At 34.4% G+C, this 14,566-nt stretch overlaps 2 protein-coding genes across 7 annotated transcripts in view; one reads left to right on the top strand and one right to left on the bottom strand.

Annotated features, from left to right (window-relative positions):
• LOC149537133 (serine/arginine-rich SC35-like splicing factor SCL28) overlaps positions 1-14,566 on the bottom strand; it is a 200,666-nt gene that overhangs the window by 5,370 nt on the left and 180,730 nt on the right. The window contains exon 5 of one of the 6 annotated variants that reach the window (XR_016358001.1): positions 13,712-13,844. The exons of the other annotated variants lie outside the window; for them this stretch is intronic. The gene's annotated coding sequence lies outside the window, so the exon portion shown is untranslated. The remainder of the gene's footprint in view (positions 1-13,711; positions 13,845-14,566) is intronic. 6 annotated transcript variants of the gene reach the window in all.
• Positions 1-14,566, top strand: part of LOC149537134 (uncharacterized) — a 30,348-nt gene that overhangs the window by 14,525 nt on the left and 1,257 nt on the right. The gene's annotated exons all lie outside the window — the stretch shown is intronic.

Raw genomic sequence — 14,566 nt, 5'->3', positions numbered from 1 at the left:
TTTTCATTTCAACTCTTCTCTTATATATATATAAGATTTCTCAAATCTGAATATATATTTCTACTTATTAAACCGTTTTTATTTTTTTGATCCTCTTCTTTATATTCTTCCCACTGTTCTGCTCTTACTGCTGATCTCACATTCTTCTCTTCTTTCTTCCACTTCACACATTTCCTTAAATGATTTTTCACTTCATTATATATGTCTTTACGTATCTCTTCATGGAAGGTTGTGTCCTTTTGTAACTTATGCCTATTAATTAATTCAACAATTTATTTTATTTATGCCTTTCAATAATCGTCTCTTTCAACTCATAATTCTTAATCTTCATAACCTCTTTGATGTTGAGGTATTTAAGATCGTTTTTCTACAAATGTAATAACATTGTCATTTTATTGGTGTGTTCCAAATGCAGATTTGAAGACTTATAAACATGAGAGGAGACGTGTCTCTATGGTTAATCATCATTAGATAATAATAATATATTTATAATAATATAGTATGTATTATAATATATATATATATATATATATATATATATATATATATATATTTGACTAAATGATGATTTATCATCAACAATGTATCTCATGATTGAATCAATCCAACTGAAACTACAAACTTAACACCCCCTCTTAGTTAGGGAGGATTGTTATAGAACACATTATGCTCTCAAGTATATAAAGAGATATCATTGCAGTATGATATTCTTGGAATGGCATATATCATCAACTTAGATGTTATCTTTCAATATAATCCAAAGTATGATTCAACAAGAAATATCAATCATATGATATTCATCATACTTCTATATTTTTGGTATGTGCATTGGCATTTGATGCCTACCAAAAGAATATGTTATATCCTAGTAGGATATGAGTTATCTGATTTCTGGCACTTTGAGCCAACAACTTAATGTAGTCTATCAGATAACAAGAAGCACAATGTCATGGTCTCTATCATGACAAGTAACATGATCTTCGGCACTCTGGGACAACAACTTAATGAAGTCTGATCATGATACATTCATTATCATGACTTTTGCCACTCTGGGACAACAAATTAATGAAGTCTTATCATGACAACAGGTCAAACTATTGATAAGATCGTCACCTTATAATAGCTACCTTCCAGATATATATATCAATGAAAGATCATCACCTTTCATAACATAATCCACATATGCAAAATAGTAACCATCGCGAACCAAGTCAAAGGGTGAAACAAGAGCTTTCACCTCAAATTCTCTCTCACAAAGAAGAATGCATTACAAAGAATTTCACTTTAAACTTTTCCAGATCACACTTCAAAATTCTCCTTCTGAACAACAATCCTAGGAAGTCAGGTCCTCTAGTTACTCCCTTAGAGTTCTCTTCACCTAAGGATGTCTATCAAACTTCTGACTTTCTGCTGATAAGTTGTTATTTCTTTGTGAGGTACATAGGGTTAGACCCATCAAAATTATAGTCACACACATGTATTTTTAAACTTCCTTTGAGTATCAATCTTCAGAGCTCTTACGTTGCCTTCGAAGAATTGTTAGACACCTTCTTAATGGAAGAATACTCATAATCTCAATCATCAAATATATTCGCTTCAAGAGCCTCACTTTATCTAGCCTAATCGTCAAATGACTAATGAATTCTAGATCACAACTTCTTTTGAGGCTACTATCATAAGATTGAGTCTGCACAATATTTGGTAAAGCACCAACTTTCTTTTCTTGCAAGAACAACCTCATAGACAAAGGAAAAGATCAAAGGCAAATTTGGCTCTTTATAGTATGCATCAAAATACAATTAATAGAGAGAATACAATGAGTAGATAAATGTAATACTAAAAGATAAGAAATACTTATCTGCACATGATTGGAACATTTCCCTTCTAAAGATAGTTCTAGCGGGAATGGAGCATTGTTTCTCATTCCCCCTCCCCCCCCCCAATGTGAAGTTCTTACTTTTGTATTGTGGAACAATTTTGCATCATAATCAAGTATGACAAACTTATTTTTGTTGTTCTTTGCAAATAGTCATCCCTAGGGATCAAGGAAAGGAACAAAAGCATAATAAAGCAAATAACTCTTATATTACATCCATGGATTTAAGAAATTTACTACAATATGCAAATAAAATTAGTATTCAATACTTATCTCAAGATGTTCATTTACATCCTTGAGAGTGTCAATTCCTGCACTGTAACCAATTCTGGGTCAAATGCATTCCTAGCAACTCAAGCTCTTTGTCAAACTGATCCAAGTACTCCTTGTTCAAAGTACCATTTGGTATTTCTACCCTTTGTTGAATGTCGCCTTGCCTCAAAATCTTGAGAGTAGATTTCACTGTTATAAGTTCCCTCTCATCATGAGCAAGTCCATTTAATGTCCAATTTTGAGTATTCTGTGAATTTAAACACATCCTTTGTATTTTTAGGATTCTGATTCTCATATTTCAATCCCAAGAGACTTTTCTTTTTGTTTGTAATCTCCACTCAAATCTTAGGTTTGATCTAATTTCATATTGATGAAGAAAATATTCTTTAGTCAATAGTGAGAATGATTTGTTGGAAATATGTAGAATTAGCTAACAACTGAAATTAAATTTATAATGTCTTTGCATAAATGCAGGTTTATCCAATATAAGTCAATATTCAAAACTATTCCAAGCATCAATGTTGTTGTTAAAGTATCAGACTGTAAGTAAATACTTTTGAATCAGTTTCAATATAATATTAAATAATATTGAAATGATATTAATGAATGCAAAGAGAATGATATAATATTAAATTTGCTGAATACCACTGAAGACTTATGTTATTTCTGTGTTCGTTGTATTATCCAGTAAACGTCAACGTTATATAAATATGAATATGAAGGAGGGCAAACAGTGAGTCACGATCGATATTCGTGACTCACGTTGGAGTCACATCTATCGGGCGTGACTTAAAGTCACCCTTGATATTACATGATAAACACCGATCATTAATCCTGTCGTTATGCGGTTTCATTATGCCATGGATTAGTTAAGTTTGCAAGAGTATTGATTTCAAAATATATTAAATATGTTTATGATTACATCAGCATATATATATATATATGATTCCATTTAATATCTAAACATATATAACAATGTTAACATAAATAATCATAGATACATTAAATTTATGTTTTTACTAATCTATACATTAACACTCCCTCTCAGATTAGTAAGAAGAAAATACACAAAAGAAGTCTTTAATCAGAAGACTTCTTAATATCAGATATAGTTGATTCATCAATGAGATAATATCATCAACTTATATTTGACATCATATGAGAGTTGGTCTATCAGAATATCTATAATAAGATATTCACCAAGCTCTTGAGAGTAATGGCCTATCAGAAACATCAATTTAATGATGATCACCAATTACTCAGAAATGGTATTGGCCTATCAGAATATTAAGGCAAGATATACACCATGTACCGAAAATATATCTATACAAGCAACTTGTAGATAATCAAATTAATGATATCAACTGCTTAGTTGTTGATTTATAAGATAAAGCCTTTACATGAAACAATTTCGCAAAAATGAATCATGCTACAAGTTATTGTAAGGACGTCACTTTACAACAACTTCTCTTGATACAAGTGAAATCATTTTGAAGTCGTCACTTCTTAATGATTAACACAGGTTATAAATTTATAATATATGAAATATACAATAATCAATTTCTCTGAGACATTTTCTCAGATTTTACAATCATACCAAGTTCTTTACGAAAATTCTCCACTTATGGTTAGCAAGTGGTTTGGTAAGAGTGTCTACAATTTGATCCTTTGTACTAATATATTTCAACTTGATTACATCCTTCTCAACCATGTCTCGAACATAGTGGTATGGTATCTCAATATGTTTTGATCTGTTATGAAACATTGGATTAAGAGATAGCTTGATACAACTTTGGTTATCACAATAAATAGTAGTAGGTGGAAGTGGCTTCCCAAATAATCCAAATAGAAGTTTCCTCAACTATACAGCTTCTCTTGCTCCCATAGATGCAGTTATGTACTCGGCTTCTGTAGAACTCTATGCTACTGAAGACTGCTTCCGACTAAACCAAGATATCATTTCTGAACCCAAGGTAAAACAACATCGTGAAGTGCTCTTACGATTCTCTGAATTTCCTGCCCAATCAGAATTTGTATATCTTCTTAGATTTAGTTCAGTTTTAGCGTATTTGAGACCATATCCAATTGTACCACTGAGATACCTGAGAATGTGTTTTGCTGGTACTAAATGAGTTTGTTTAGGTTTGCACATGAATTGACTGAGAACATTTACAGCATAATAGATGTCAAGTCTTGTGTTTACCAAATACATTAAAGAACCAATTATCTGTCGATATAGTGTGGGATCAACACTTTCAAAATCTTCAGTTGCTTCTTTTAGTTTCTGGAGGTTTGTTTCCATAGGAGTTTTCATTGCTTTGCAGTCCAACATGCCAAATCTGTTGAGAAGATCCAGAGTATACTTCCCTTGATTTAAGAAAATTCCTTTAGAATGTTGCCATACTTCTAGTCCCAAGAAGTAGTGTAGTATTTGTAGGTCTTTCATTTCAAATTTAGATATGAGATCTTGTTTACATTTTTCAATTAGATGATCTTCTCCTGTAATCAAAAGATCATCAACATATAGAACCATGATTAACATATCCCCTTGTATTACCTTGTAATATAGATTTGGATCTGCAATGTTTTTAGAGAAATCAAGTTTAGTTAGATGTTGATCTATCCATTCATACCAAGCTCGGGGAGCTTGTTTCAATCCATATAATGCCTTTTTTAATTTGCATACATGAGTTTGTTTATTGTGTACTTCAAATCCTTCTGGTTGTTCAAGATAAACTTCCTCTTCTATAACACCATTCAAAAATGCAGTCTTTACATCCATTTGATGAATTTTCCATCCCTTGGATGCAACAATGGCTAAAACAGTTCTGACTGATGTATATCTGGCTATTGGAGCAAAAGTTTCCGCATAGTCTATTCCTTCCTTTTGGGAAATCCTCTTGCTACAAACTTTGCTTTGTACTTGTCAATACTTCCATCTGCAACATGTTTAATTTTAAATAGCCATGTTGAGGAGACAACGGATTTATTTTTGGGTCTAGGAACAATATCCCAAACATCATTTTTAAGTATGGGGTTTTATTCTTCTGTCATGGCATCTTTCCAATGTTGATGGTTTATAGCTTCTTTTACATCAAATGGTTCAGATTTGGAGATCTCTCTCATTAATGTAATGTAACTTGAGTATATGTTAGGACGTTTTCTTTCCCTAATGAAGTCTGAGGGAATGGAATTGTTTTCTTCAATTAGCTTTCTGGCCCATAGTGGTCTTTTCTTTTCCTCAGAGGTGTGAGTAATGTCCATGGGTTCAATTGATTTATCTTCCTCCATTAGAGACTCCCTCTCATTATCAAATTTTTGTTCTTCTAGGGTTTCTTCTGAATTTGATCCAATTTCTTCTTTAGATCTTTTGAAGGCCAAATCTTCATCAAATATTACATCTTGACTTAGTTCAATATTTCTTTGTCCAGGGATATAGATACGATAAGCTTTGGAAATTTCACTATAACCTACAAAGATTCCTTTCTTTCCTGAGGGCTCTAGTTTGGTTCTCTTCTCTTTGGGAATATGTACATAGACAGGGCAACCAAAAATTTTCAGAAATTTAAGATCAGGTTTTTTTCTTGGTAAATACCTCTTTAGGGGTCTTGAATTCAAGATAAGAGTGAGGTCATCTATTTTGAAGGAAAATAGTAGTATTTGCAGCTTCACCCTAAAGAAAAGTTTCAAGATTTTGATCATGAAACATTGCTTTAGCGGAATGTACTATGGATCTATTCTTTCCCTTAGCTACTCCATTCTATTGGGGATTATAAGGAACATAACACTCCCTTTTGATCCCAATAGTTTTACAATAATTTATAAAGATATTAGAAATGTACTATTTACCATTGTCTGTTCTTAATACTTTTATTTTCTTTCCAGAAAGGTTTTCTACAAGGGCTTTAAACTATTTAAATTTAGTCAAGATTTCTTCAGATTCTTTACTTTTAAGAAAATAGATCCAAGTCTTCCTAGAGAAATCATCCAAAAATATGATATAGTATAGGGAATCTCCTAGAGAGGGAATTGACATATGACCACATAAGTCTGAATGAATAAGTTCTAGAATTTCTTTGGATTTGGTTTGACTATTTTGGAATGTAGTTTTAATACTCTTCCCTAGAGCACAACCTTTACATGTTCCTTCATGGTAAGGATTAAGTTTAGGTATACCTGTTACCATTTGTCCTATGGAAGGTAATCCTCGAAAATGAAGATGACCTAGTCTCCTGTGCCAGATCTCATTTTCTTTGAAAGAATCATGAATTAGGGCTGAATGAGAGAGAGAGTTAATCTGATAAAGACATCCATGTCTAGAGCCAATTTTGTATGCATTTTTTATGTTAGAATTCTTAGGCCAAGCTAAGACCTTTCCTTCCATAAATGTAATTCTGAGTCCTTCATCTTCAAGAGTAGAGATAGAAAGCAAGTTTCTTTTTATGCCAGGTACATATAGTACCTTAGTAAGTTCAATTGTTTTCCCTAATTTTAGATGAATAGTACATGTTCCTATTCCCATTACGGGGTAGCTTGTATTATCTCCAATGGTTACTTCATCAACATAGTCTTCTTGTAGAGAGTCTAGCTGTCCTTTAAAACCTATGATATGTTGAGAGGCTCTGATATCAATTACCCGAGTACTTGATCTGTTTGATGCTTCACTGGAGAGTGCTGAATAGAAGGCATTGTGTTCAGAATTTTCATTAGAGTTCTGAGTGGTTGCAAATGAAGCTTGTGGCTTAATTCTATCAGGACATTTAGATGTTGGATGTCCAAATTTATCACACCTATAACATTGCATTTTGGAGAAATCGGTGCACTTTTTCCTTGCTTTGAATTTTCTTTTCTTCTTATTTACTTGAGTGGAGAGAACTTGTAACTCTTCTTTTGAGGAGGAAACATTTTGACCTCGAGCTACTTGCATACACGCTTCTTGTATACAGTCTGCTTTAAGTCTTTCAAATTTAGGTAATTTTGACCGAGAGCATACCCCTTGTTTGAAGGTATCCCATGATGATGGAAGACCTTTTAGAGCCATTATTGTTAACTCCTTTCCATCACAGATGTGTCCTATGGAAGAAAGTTGATTTCGAAGATCGGTTATTCTATAAAGTAAGAGGAAATTTTCTCTCCTTTATTCATTTTAATATTTGAGATTCTATCCTTTAATGTGATGATCCGAACAACATTATTTATCTCAAACATATTTCCGAGAGCATTGTACATCTTATGTGCAGTGTCCAGTTCTGAAATTACAGGTAGAAGATGAGTTTTAACACCGTCCACAATAAGTTTCATACCTTTATTGTTGTCACTCTCCCATTTTTCCAGTTCATTAATTCCTTTAGGTGGTGGATCAGAACTTTCAATAAACTTATTTAGACCATGTTCTTTCAGTATAAGCTTCAGTCATAATTTCCAGCCTGCAAAATCTGAATCACCTTCTAGTCTATCTTCCAACCTCATACCGTTAACCATTTTTATTTTATGTTAAAATATTTTTAAAATATTAAAATATAAAAATCTGATTTTAGTCTGATATCAAGATCACTTCTTTAAACCTGCTCTGATACCATGTTAAAGTATCAGACTGTAAGTAAATACTTTTGAATGAGTTTCAATATAATATTAAATTTGCTGAATACCACTGAAGACTTATGTTATTTCTGTGTTCGTTGTATTATCCAGCAAACTTCAATGTTATATAAATATGAATATGAGGGAGGGCAGACAGTGAGTCACGACCGATACTCATGACTCACACTGGAGTCGTGTCTATTGGGTGTGGCTCAAAGTCACCCCCGATACATGATAAACACCAATCATTAATCCTATCATTATGCGGTTTCATTATATTGGGAATATGTAGGAAGAAGTTGAGGTAGGAAATGTTGAAAATGTGATTGAAGAAGTTCTAGAAGAGATAGAAGAACACAACTTTGTATTAGCAGAAGAGACACTCATCAATAGGAACCACAAATAGGCTGTGATTAGGATATCTCAGGGGACTCAGCTAATAATCAATAATATACATGATCATGAAGATGTGGTAATGGAAGACCCGAGCAAAGAAGAAGCCTATTAGTTTGTAGAAAGAAACATTCAGGAAGAATCCCCTGAAAATGAAACAAGGCATCTTTTTTATGAAAACCCTGAGATTGATATGGGAACAATGAATGAGGTGGTTGAGCAGATTTTTAAAGGAGGTTTACATGCATTAGCACATGTTGCACAGCAACTTGATGTTGACAATCCAGAAATGGCAATTGTCATTTGGACTAGAAAGCCAGTTGAAAGACCAATTCATGGTCCATGAGTTGATATAGAAACAACTAATCTTGGCCCTGAATGGATTGTTATTGGAAAACAAGGGTCTTCTCCACCACTAAAGGTCGGACTCAGTTTGTATCAAGAGATGTTAGTAGAGAGGGCAATGTGGAAGGAAGAAAAGAAGAAATTGCAGAGAATAATAGATGAGTAGTATCAAGAGATATTAAAAAGAAAGAAGAAATCATATTGTTGAAGGAGCTCATACAGATTACGTCTATGGTAACATAACTTCTGCAATGCAGGCCTCCAACATAGGTTTATACTCTCTACCTAAAAGAGCAATTTCTAAATCTTAAGTTGACTCGCACTATTTAAGGGCTTAATCCTTCTCCTGATACCTCTCATGAGTTTCATTATGCATTCACTGCCATTAAAAACTTCTTGAGTGAGTTGTACCTACATAACTATGTTGTGTCCAATGATAGGAAGTGGAATCCTCTTATGTATGTAGGAGATATACAGTTGAAAGCATTCATGTCTTGGGTCCAAAATGAGATCAATAGGGAACATCAAGCCAAACCTTATAGACATGTAGAGGTGGATGCTCCTTTATCTATCAGACCAGAAGCTAAACATGCTAAAAACTATTATTATGACTCGTTAAAGGTTACCAAATCAAATGCCGGGAGCCAACAAATCTATCCCCTTAGAGAAGCTACATACTCGGACTATGAGAAGATGGTAAACAATGAGGTACAATAGGTTTTAGTGTAATGTCCCAAAAAATGTCCCCTTTTTGGGACATTATATATAATATTAAAACTGACTTGGAGAGCGTGGACCCAAAATATAAAAGGTCAAGTTTGCTGGCAATTTTCAGTCCTCCATCTTAAAACTTTCAGATCAAGTGCTAAGTTAGTGTTTCATGTCTTGTCCTGGTATAGGTTGCCATTAGGGTATCCTCTCTCGTCTTTCCCTCTGAGTTGCCTAGGTGGGAATACAAGAGAAATGCAAATATTTTCAGTCGTGCTAGGTGATTAGGATGGGAAGGGTAAGTTAATACATTCCCCAGATGAGAGAGAGAAACAATTCAATTCATAGGAAATCGTAACTCTATGATCAAGTGTTCCATTGACAACATGATGCAAATCGAATGAAAAGATTATGGGCATATCAAGAGCAAAATGGCAGTGAAGAACACAAGGACAGAGAATAAAGAACATGTTGCAAACGTGTGAACAAGCTAAAGAATAACCAGTTGACTTTGATGGAAATAAGCACTGAAATATGTAAAAGTATGGAAGAACATGGTCAAAGGTGGCGAAGACCAAATGTGCTCTCAGATCAACGACGCAGATCGCATCTAAATGTCCACGTCCAAATTTGGAAGGATTGCATGATCGCACTTGGCTTTGGCTTAGAAGACTTTTAAGTTGCGAAGAAGCGAAAACCTAAAGATCGCATTTTCACATGGTATTCAAATTAACTCAAGGTCAAGGTCACGAAGATGCAAAAGATAGCTGAAGTTAAATCAAACAGGTTCTCACACCATCGTAGGTGATATAACAGTTAAGTCCCTTCAAATTGTGAGGATGCAATGACAGGCCCAATAGTTAAGATTTAAGCTTTCGCATAGTCGCATGCGGTTAGGGTTAATCATAAGCTAAAAGTGTGAAACTGCGAAAAGTAATCTAAATAGTTAAGTTAAAAAGAGCACAACATCACACGCAATTAGCCAAACGATTCAAGTTCATGTTGTGAAGATGCGAGAAGCATTGGCAATTAATTCAAGCAATCATTGCACCATCGCACGTAACACAGAGAATTGAGCTTTACAAGTTGCGAGCTTGTGAATGAAGTCAAGGTCAAACTCGAGAGAGTCCTTGCAACATCGCAGGTAGCAATACAATCAAGACAAACAGTTGTGAAGATGCGACAAAGAAAACAGAATGACATGTGTTTACATGGGCCTATCATATTCTATAGTCACCAAACTCTCCAACCAATGAATTAGCGCCACTTGCCTACCACGATGTACACAGCTAGAAGATGGACCCGCATTGCAGAAGTGAACAGAAGAGTTAAGACCTTCTAATCTCAACTGTCAGATCTTAAAGATCAACGCTTATCGCATGTTTCGCAAGGGATTAAAGGTAACCTAGAGTTAACTTGGCAAAGCAGCAAAAACCATTGTTTGCAGGGTCACAAGAGATTAAAGATGACTTGAGGTAAGTGTCACGACAGAGCGAAAAGCTTGTGTTCACAGAGTCATAGGCAGTTTAAGTCAACCTTGGGTTAAGGTCGCGAACAAGCGAAAACCAATGATCGCATTGTCGTAGAGGGTTAAGAGTAACCTATAGTTAAGGTCATATGGTCGCAAGCAATTAAAGTTAACTTTGACTTGAAGTGGCGAAACTGCGAAAAGTAACCCAGGGCATTTAAATATTGAGCTTTCGCATGGTCACAGGCAGTTGAAGGTAACCTAAGGTTAATTTTGCGATGGAGCGAAAGTATGTGTTCGCATGGTTGCAGGTGGTTAAATGCAACCTTGAGTCAATACGACGAAGCAACGAAAGCCAATCATCGCAACATCGCACGCAGTCAGCTAAACTCTCAATTGAATCTTGTGAACGCGCGATCACAGTTAATGTGCAATTGTTGCTAAGTCGTTGCAGTTAGTAGAATGAAGACATGTCAAGTTGCAAAGTAATGATAAATGATAACAATCAATTTCATATGGTTATCGCATCATCGCATGGTTAAGTCATAAGCAGAAGTTCTGAGTTGCGAAGCTGCGAATAGCAAACCAGGTTAGTCATCGCGTCATTGCATCGAGTGAAGGCATCGTATGAATGACAGTTGCGAAGAAGCAAAAAGAGAAAAAGTAAAAAGGGTTTCATGCTTTAATCATGATCGTTGATAGGAGATGGACAGTAGAGATTTAAACCTGTTGTGATCATTGAGATTCAAATTATATGGATTTGGTGCCAAGGTGACTGTTACAGATCAAAGAAGAATGTGAACCATTTTGAGGGTTTCTAATCATTTATGTTTTTTTTCTCTGATGCATTGAATTGTAATTGGTGACTGTTGGATTTCTGAGTGATTCAAGTGCTCTGTAATGTAACTAATGAATTTGTAACTGGCCACGAACCCTAAGAGAGTGCCTATATATGTAATTTTCTAAGTTAATAGAAGGATCGACAAGTTTCATGCATTTTCTCCCCCTGTAGCAGAGACTATTGAGTGAGAATCGAGAGGTGTATGGAATGAAGGATTAGATTGATGTCTATAACTAGGTAATGTGATGTTATAATTCCACATAGAACTAGCATGCCTAGGTTTCTTTTATTGTCTCCTTCGGCTGAGCTAACATACATGTAGATTAGTCTTTCTGGAATTGTAGGACATGTACTTTTGAAGCTGTTAATATTTGGGCTAATCAGAGTATTAGTATAGTGTTAAAAGTATGGGCACTCAGAGCGCTATCTTTCATAAGTATTTCTACTCGTTTCCATCCTACATTTGTGATGTGAAGTTAGGATCGAAGTGTGCTAGGAGTTTGCCACTGGGTAACCTTGACCGGTCAGAAAGCCACTTAGGGCTATAGATGTCCTTCCATTACATCTCCTTGCATCCCGTAGTCTTAGATGCATTTAGGAGTAGAGTTAGTGTTAGACCTAAAACCTCACCTAGATTGCTTATGTCTATGAGTAATTTGGTTAGCCTCTTCGGCTCTCAAGTTAAGAGCATACCCATAGTCACCCTTTTGATCACATAAAGACATCATTCCAAGTATATCTTGCATATAAGGGAGCTATGGCTTATAAATTAGAGGGCAGTGATATAACACATACGTAGACCAATTTGTTGGTGACATCCTTTTGTTTCCTCACATTCTGGGCATCTAGAGTCAAGATAAAGCCAAGTTAGAAAGAGGGACAAATTGTTAACCAACAAATTTAATATTATAAAGTGGGCTAAAAAGGACAAGGAGAGATAAGACGAAAATCCAGGAGGGGAGTCAAAGAGTCACAACTGTGAGAATAAAAGGAGAAGAGACTCTTTCATTTGGCATGCTTGGTTTAATGATTTAGATTTTAGTTTCTCTCTTGCAAGAGTTATTTAGAAAGCTTCAGCTTTTAGCCTGTGTGAAGACGTAGCCCCTCGTGTTGGTAGACAGTGGATGCAAACCCATTGTCCATGGAGATATCATTTCAGGTGTCTCGTGAGGTTCATAGCATGGTATTTATTTACAAGATATATCATTAACTAGAAGTATAGACATTTTCACATGATTTGGTGGAGGAACTACTTTATTGTCTCATGTGTCCCTTTCATATTATAGATCCATTGTCTTTCCAACTCAAAAATCCTAATAATTTCATCCAAATCAATGGTGGAAACCAAATGATGAAATGATGATACATAAGTGACCAGATGGAGAAGAATTTTTATGCTCTTCAAAATTATGGCATATTTAGTTGTATATTTAGACATTGCAAGGAAGCATATGATATTTCTAATATCCTGCGCAATGGCTGCTTTAACTTTAATATTGGCTTTCCCGTCTAATTGGTTCTCCAATTTCTAATCCTCGTGAAGACATTATCTCCTATCAAGATAAAATAATGAGTTAAATTGCAGATAAAACTTTTATGAGAACCCAGATGGTGAGTGGAGCCCACCTAAACAGTACTTAGAAAATGGTTATTGGAGAATATTCCTCAAATACCAAGCTTGTAAACAAACGTCATTCTTCTGTGGGAATACTTAATCTATCACACAACCAATTGTAATTACATAGAATTGGCTGAATGTTTTTTCTTATCTATTTTTTTTTCAGATCACTCTACTTATCTATTGCCAGGATAAAATAATGAGTTAAATTGCACATAAAACTTTTATGAGCACACCAAATGGTGAAGGGAGCCCACCTAAACCAACACTTAGAAAATGGCTTTGGAGAATATTCCTTAAACACCTAGCCTATAAATAAACATCATTCTTCTGTGGGAATATTTGATCTATCACATAGCCAATTGTAATTACATAGAAATACCATAGTGGAGCTTGAGACACAGAAATAAGCATTAGCATTTGCTCTAAGACCCATAAAACATATTGAGTTAAAAACTATAAAATTAGGTGAAGTTGGCATTTTCGGTTTTTATCATAATCACAACAAAAGGAGGATTTAGTAGGCATGCTTACAATCTTAGATGTGATATTTTTGTAGTTATGGATTATCATATAGAACATTAATACATTTTGAAAGTCGTTTTTCACCTCAAGTATATTTGCTCCAGCAACTCAGCTCTAAGCATTTGTTGCAGTCCAAATGTGATCCCTTGATTAATAAGGAGCTATTTACTCCACCAAAAGAGTATCTACCTTCTATTAGAGAATTCTGAATCAGCCACTGTCAAAAACATCAAATTATGTCATGTCCTCTTTGCAGAGCAAAAAAATAAACTGAGGACTCCTAAAGTTTAATCTTTATTTCTTGTAGGCTAAGGAATTGAAAGGGATATATATTAAATTTTAATAGCATTTTCAAGCTGGACCCAATCATATTATTTGCAAAAGAACTTAAATGTTGCTATAGAACCTATGTTGTATTTTATTAAAACTGCATTTCTAAATATTTGATGCAATTATTTTTTTGAAGTGTTCCTAAACAAGATTCGATATTTTATTTTAAAAGTATTTTTAAACACTTCTAGAAGGAAACACAATATTCAAATGGAGGACTGAAAAAGGCAATTATAAAAGAATTTTTTTTCGTCAAATCAAATTATTCAGTTTTCTTACTTTGTTTTACCTTTCATTTTGGAGATTGAAGCAGTCAAAGACATTAAAAACCCTTGGTGTAGGAGATCAAATGGATGAAAATCATTTTTATTTGAATTGTTTGATTTGAGGATTATAATTCTATTCATATTAGGCGATTCCATCAGGGACTACAATACAGCTGATTTGTTGGAAAATTTATCAAGGATTGACTCCGTTTAGTTTTTACAAGAAAATCTATCTGAAGTGGTCATAATATTCATATTTGCTGGAATTTGGAGGATTTTTATCCAACTATAGGATTAGTATCATCATCATTTCTAGCCTCTACATTTCACCATTTCTGGCCAT

The sequence above is a fragment of the Cupressus sempervirens genome, chromosome 10 (genome assembly GCF_028749045.1).
Source record: "Cupressus sempervirens isolate cs-2001-9-10 chromosome 10, ASM2874904v1, whole genome shotgun sequence".
NCBI lineage: Eukaryota > Viridiplantae > Streptophyta > Pinopsida > Cupressales > Cupressaceae > Cupressus > Cupressus sempervirens.
Note: the sequence above shows the minus strand (reverse complement) of the source record. Positions and strands in the feature narration are given on the sequence as shown.